The sequence below is a fragment of the Moschus berezovskii genome, chromosome 7, assembly GCF_049115385.1.
Source record: "Moschus berezovskii isolate FMDL1 chromosome 7, NW_MosBer_1.0, whole genome shotgun sequence".
Taxonomy (NCBI): domain Eukaryota; kingdom Metazoa; phylum Chordata; class Mammalia; order Artiodactyla; family Moschidae; genus Moschus; species Moschus berezovskii.
Genome location: NC_142466.1, coordinates 72,873,249 through 72,879,280, shown reverse-complemented (window position 1 = coordinate 72,879,280; position 6,032 = coordinate 72,873,249). Strand labels below are relative to the sequence as shown.

Genomic DNA, 6,032 nt, shown 5'->3' with positions numbered 1-6,032 from the left:
CCCCCCCGCAGACCCTGGCTGGGCCCCCACCGCTATGCCCACCATGGGGGATGCGGTGCATAGGCAGGACTAGTCTCCGGGAGAAAGCACAGCACAAGCAGGCCTGTGCCCTCTGCCCCTACCCTGGGCCTGATCCCACATGTGGGGGCCCTGACAGGCATGGAGGCATGGCCATTCCTGCAGGCTCCTATATCAGGGGCCCTTCCAGGAGCAGGTCTCTCCACCATGGGAGTGACTGTGACACAGAGCCCCAAATTGTTCTAGGGGATTGCTTTTGTCTGCCCACTTTCCTGTGTGGACGGGCCCCGGGGAGAAAAGCTGACGACACCCTCATTCTCTACAGGTGACTTCCCATCCGCTCGGTGACACATCCTGTCTGCTGGTCTCTTCCTTCTCCAGGCTCTGGGATGAGTGAGGGTGAGAGCAGGTGAGACTTACTATGACCCCTGCACAGTCCCTGGGCCTGTTGAGTTCCCCACCTGTCCCTTGGGAGCCTCCTTGGGCCACACATGTAGATAGAAATCACAGACCACAAGTCTGTCCCAAGGTCCCTGTCCTGTGAAATCTGATTATTTACATTGTGGAGAAGTGACGCTTCCCTTCTTGAAGGCTCTGCTGCCTCTGGCAGCCTGGCCTTCTGTGGAGAAGCTCAAGGAGTTCTGCCTCTGTCTGAGCTCTTGGAGCTGGAGTAGAGAGGAGACTCTGGGGTGGAGCCACCAAGAGCCACCGGGCCCCTAACTTCTTTCCTCTATTCCTGTAGATGGTGGTGGGATGCCAGGGGCTCCTTGGTCTCTGTGCCATCAATGGGCACTCTGCCCCCTGCCTCCTTCCCCAAATCCCACCCGAGGGGCACAGAGTCCCACCCTCAGACCATGAGGTGATTGAACATTCAGCCATGCCCCTTGTTCATTCACCCAGGGCAGGTAGATGCTCTGGGCTGGGGTGGACTGGCCCTCAAGGGCCTCCATGCTCCCCACCACACATCCTCAGAACTGGGAGTATGTGGTCCTCATCCTCAACTCTGCTCCAGAGCATGAGAAAGACGAGGTAGGGTGACAGGCCTGGCACATCTCATTCCAGCTTCTTCTGGGAGAGGATGGGTTTCCAAGGCAGCTTCATCTAGCCCAACATGACATGAGGACAAGGTTTCTCCCACCTCTCGCTCAGGACCAGCACTGCCCCCAAACGCCCCTCCTTATTCTGATATGTGAATTTGTCTCTGACACTTTCTGAGCCTGAGGGGAACACCCCTCCCCTACAGCCCCACAATTTCCAGATAGAGAGAGAGCAGGAGAAGACAGAGCCAGATCCAAAAAAGGGGGAGGTCTTTAGGTTTAGTTCACCTTGATGTGTTCTGAATGCTAAGATCATGGTAACTGAAGGTACAGTGAAGGAATTGGGGTGAAGGTAAGTATCCACACTGGGGTGTTAACCTCCCTCCATGGCCCTATCCCACCTGGAAGCCAAAGCAGGCTTATGGAAAGAGTAGACCATTATCCACTGCCTTTCCCCCAGCAGGGCACAGACAGAGGCCACCAGCATTCAAAAGAAAAAACATTTATTCCAGGAAGCAAAAATATTTCTGGTAACAAGAAGCTATTAACATGCAGAGGACGTGCTAATATGAGAAAAGAAAAATTGTCTCTGCAAGATAACCTATCAGGAATGCTGTGAAAAGCATGTTCTGATTGACCAAAAGAGGCATATTTCTGGAGGGGACAGCCTAGGATACTTGCACTCTTGAGTCATGATGCCAGGCTCTGCCTGTTAGAAGATCTGGCTCCCTGGGTGAGAAGGACCACTTGCTGTCCCTGGGACTGGTCCACTTACTCTTTTTTGGAGAATAATAGCCCATGGGGGTAACTTGGTAATCAAGCGCTATATCTCTTCTAACTCTTGTTTGCTCTTGGTCGGAGAGAAAACTTCGGTGGCAGTAATGAACACCTAATGAGTCCCGGAATTCTGCTTTGTACCAATTTAACACCAAAGCATGAGGTCCACGGTGAAATACCGTCTTCTTTGTTAGGATCTGTCCAACATGAGCGTCTGAGCCTCAAATAGCCCTGCTGTCCATGGTCAATTTGCTTTTGACTGCCTCTTGGCTCTGGGCTGTGGCTGTTTCAGGTTTGCCTTTTTGCAGGGGCCTTTCTGATTCTTTGTATTTACTGGGGAAATCCACTGTAGGAGATTAATCCTCTTTTTTTTTTTTTTGAAGCGGCTTTCTGAAAGAACTTGTCCCTTCTTCAGGATTAACTGTTGAAACTTGCTTCTTAGGGACTCTGCTGATTCCTTTTTCTGGCCAGAGTGACTAATCGCTCGGACCTGGTAGCCATTCATTCTGCCAATCCTTTTTGATGCTGTCCTAGTTTGGGACTCCTGTATGCCTCTCTCCCTTCAGTGGGGACACACTTCTTGCTCTGGCTCTTACATTTGGGCTCCTGTCTCAGGGCTACCTGCTGCCCCTGTCTGCTCCCGCCACTCAGTGTAACATCATAGAGCGTCTGGGAATTGGACATGGATTTGTCTCCTCTGGACAAGGTTTGGGAACAAGACAAAGATTCCTGAGAGCGGCAAGGAACATATCTGAGTGACAGTCTTTGAGAAGTGTATCTGTGGAACAATCTTGAAGGAGCACACCAGTTTCACAATCTTGAAGGAGCACCCTGCTGGCCCAGGTTCAATTCTGATTCTGCTGGTATGTGAACCCTTGGAACTCAAGCTTTTGAAACTCTGCCTCAAATTTTAGATATTCTGGATTTGAGCAAAAAATTTTGTATTCAATGAAGGGTTTCTATCGGACCTTGGAGATTGTGGACTCTTCAAATTTATATTAATGTGTAGGGATTTGACCCACACACTAGGTTCCAAAGTATCTTTTCCAGCAGGGTCTCCTTTCACAGGCTCTTGTTCTTGTTCCCTGGAAGATGCAGAACATATGTCGAGGTTCACTACTGTCATGATAAGATTCTGGGGAGGCTCGTCCCCAACTTCTTCCTGTGGCTCATTGCTGTACTAGAACTGGGCTCCAAGTTGCCTTTGTCAGCCCCCACGACAGATGCACTGTGCCAAATTCTGGTCACTAAACTGTATGTGGCGGTGTGAAAAGGTGGCTTGCTTTCTGTCCAGTCAGAGGGACCTCTGAGTGCTTATGGACGTCACCAGGTGTGGGTCCTCCCAGAGCCCCCGGGCTTCCTCACTCCCCTGTGAGGGAGTGGGGCGGGGCCTCTCCAGGGAGGGATTTGCCCCTCTTGTTACTACTTTCTCTCTTGCCTGGGGCTGAGGAGGTTTTCCCAAGCCCTTGGTTAATAGGCCTATTGAGGGGTCCCCAGATCCACAGGTGGCCTTCACGGTAGAAACTTGAGCCTTTTTCCACTTCAAGCTAAGTATGAACTTGAGGACCTTGAAGAGTAGGTCCCACTTGAGGGTGACTAGGTCCTCACCCTCAACTTTACTATATGTGTTTCCAGCTCCTGCTGAATATCAGGACTGACGACAACAAACTGAAGGCAGGTGTCCATGGAGGCTTTCCCATCCTGAGAGGAGTGTGGATTTTCTGTCTCCATGGGAGCATGCGTCTCTCCAAGAATGTCTAAAAGAAGACTGTCAGCAAATCTCAGCCTGTACACATTCAGAGGGATCTCACTCTCATGGATCTGCTGTGCCTTCCTCCCTATAAGGACTCCTGAGACTTCTGGACGCTTCCTGCTGAGGCTCAACTCTCTTTCTGACTCAGGTTTCGCTCTGGGATCATTCACTGGAGGGTTGGCGGAGATCAGGAACAGATCTTTTAGGATCCTCCCCACACTCTGCCCTACATCATATTGCAGGTCTGTCCCTGGTGGGATTCATGCTGGGCAATTGGACCTCATCTTCTCTGTGTCCCGGCTGATTTTGCCTAAACCTGCAGAGGGCCTTGGGAATTTATCCTAAGGCTGCATCAGTTTCTGAGATGCTTGAATTCTGCAGAGCAGGCCAAACTGTTGCTGCATGAACCTTTAGGAAAACTGATGCTCCAGTTCCTCCCAAACCTCAGGGCTGGCCAAATCTTCAGGAAGGATGGAGACAGAGCTGTGGGTGACCTGGCTAAAGACTTGCTGAGATTTCTTAACCAAAGAGGGCAACGTTCTTCCTTTTTCTAGTTGCTTTCACCAAAAGTGACATCCCACGTTTTCAATTGCATTTGAGATGAAAGATTGTGACTTATTTGAGACTGTAGGGCAAGATGTTTCACAGGACCCAATCTGGTGTTGAGAAGATGTTCAGACTCGGAGAGAGGGTGATTGATGGATAGTGGTCTTTAACTGTGCCTCAGATGGTGCTTAACACTGGTGCATGTTTGGAGTCAAGGGTTTGGGTTGGGCATGGATCTCCATGTAAGCCTGAGGAGGTGGTGGTGGTTGACATGGGGTCATGGTTAGAGTCAAGGATAGGGGATGGGCTGGGGTCTGTATGAGAGGCCAAGGTGGTTGTGGTTGACATTGAGCCATGGTTATTGTCAAGAGTAGAGGTCGTACCTGGGTATTCATGTGAGCCCAAGGCGGTGGTTGAAACTGGGGCATGGTTGTAGCCAAGGATAGGGATTGGGTCTGGGATTCCATGGGTGCTTCAGGTGGTGATTGACATTGAAACATAGTTGCAGTCAGGTAGGGGTCAGGCCTGCATCTCCATGTAGCCCAAGGTGCTGGTTGAAACTGGAGCATGGCTAGAGTCCAGATTTCAGGTCGGACCTGGATCTCCATTTGAGCTTGAGGTGGTGGTTGATACTGCTGCATGATTGGAGTCAAGGATAGGAATTGAACTGGGTCTCCATTTGAGCCCAAGGTGCTGGTTGAAACTGGGCCATGGCTGGAGTCCAGGTTTGGGATCAGGCCTGTGTCTCCATGTGAGCCAGAGGTGGTGCTTGAAACTGCTGCATGGCTGGAGTCAAGGTTAGTGGTTGAGCCTGAGTCTCCATGTGAACTTGAGGTGGTGGCTGAAAGTGAGGTATGGTTGGAGCTAAGTGTTGGGGGTGGGTGCATGTCTCCATGTGACCAAGAGGTGATACTTGCACCTGGGGCATGGTTGGAGTCTTATTTTGAGGTTCATCCTGGGCTACAGGTTGAGTCAAGTGCTAGGCCAATGTAGTTGTGAAGGTACATTAGATGAAATTTGGATTTGGAATTGTTCAGCCTTAGAATGCTCATTGTTAAGACAGGGCATAACTCAAGAGGGGACCCAGGTACTATGACAGTAGCCACCAGACTCTCACTGTGCAGAATGCGGAGACACCTAAAGACATAACTGCATGTCTTCTGTAGATGGTCCCCCAAAGTGTCAGGATATTGGGGCTTCTTGGGAACAAGCAGCTATTCTGGTTTGCGTTTGATGCTCCAGAAGTTTTGGTGACCCAAGGTGTCCTGCTTGTCACCGAGTGACTTGATCCTCTTCCCCAATGAAGTTAGGTGGTAGCCTGCCTCCTCCTTGTTTTTCTCTTTCCAAATCTTCCCTTCTACCCTCTTGGTGATTACTATCTCCAGATCTTCTGGATCCACGTTGACAAAAGAGATGCTAGCAGCCTCTACCTGCCTATTTGTGGGGTCTCCCCAAAATGAGGCCTCTGGTGGGTGGCTGGGAAGCTGGTCTTGCTTGGATTCTAAATGTGTCAAGGTGGAGAAGCTCCAGGCTTTGGCTGCCTCCTGTCACCATGCCAGGACTGATACAGGATTGCCTGAATGGACAATGCCTGAGATGGCTGGTCTTTACAGGGAGTGTGGAGATGACCTGTGTGGGATGGTGCCCAGTGTGAGTGCCATGGAGTCACCCTGAGTGAGACTCAGCATGGAGCATGATGGTGCTGGCGCAGAGGAGGGTGTTGGAGGTGGAGGGCAGGCTCTCCATGGGTGATTCCATGGGATTCCATGGATGCTTCAGGTGGTGATTGACATTGAAACATAGTTGCAGTCCAGGTAGGGGTCAGGCCTGCATCTCCATGTAGCCCAAGGTGCTGGGTGAAACTGGAACATGGCTGGAGTCCAGATTTCAGGTCGGACCTG

The 6,032-nt window shown here is 50.8% G+C and overlaps 1 pseudogene; it reads right to left on the bottom strand.

Moving 5' to 3' along the window:
• Nucleotides 1–954: 954 nt before the first annotated feature.
• On the bottom strand, nt 955–4,559 carry LOC148777363 (spermatogenesis-associated protein 31E1-like; annotated as a pseudogene).
• Nucleotides 4,560–6,032: the final 1,473 nt, after the last annotated feature.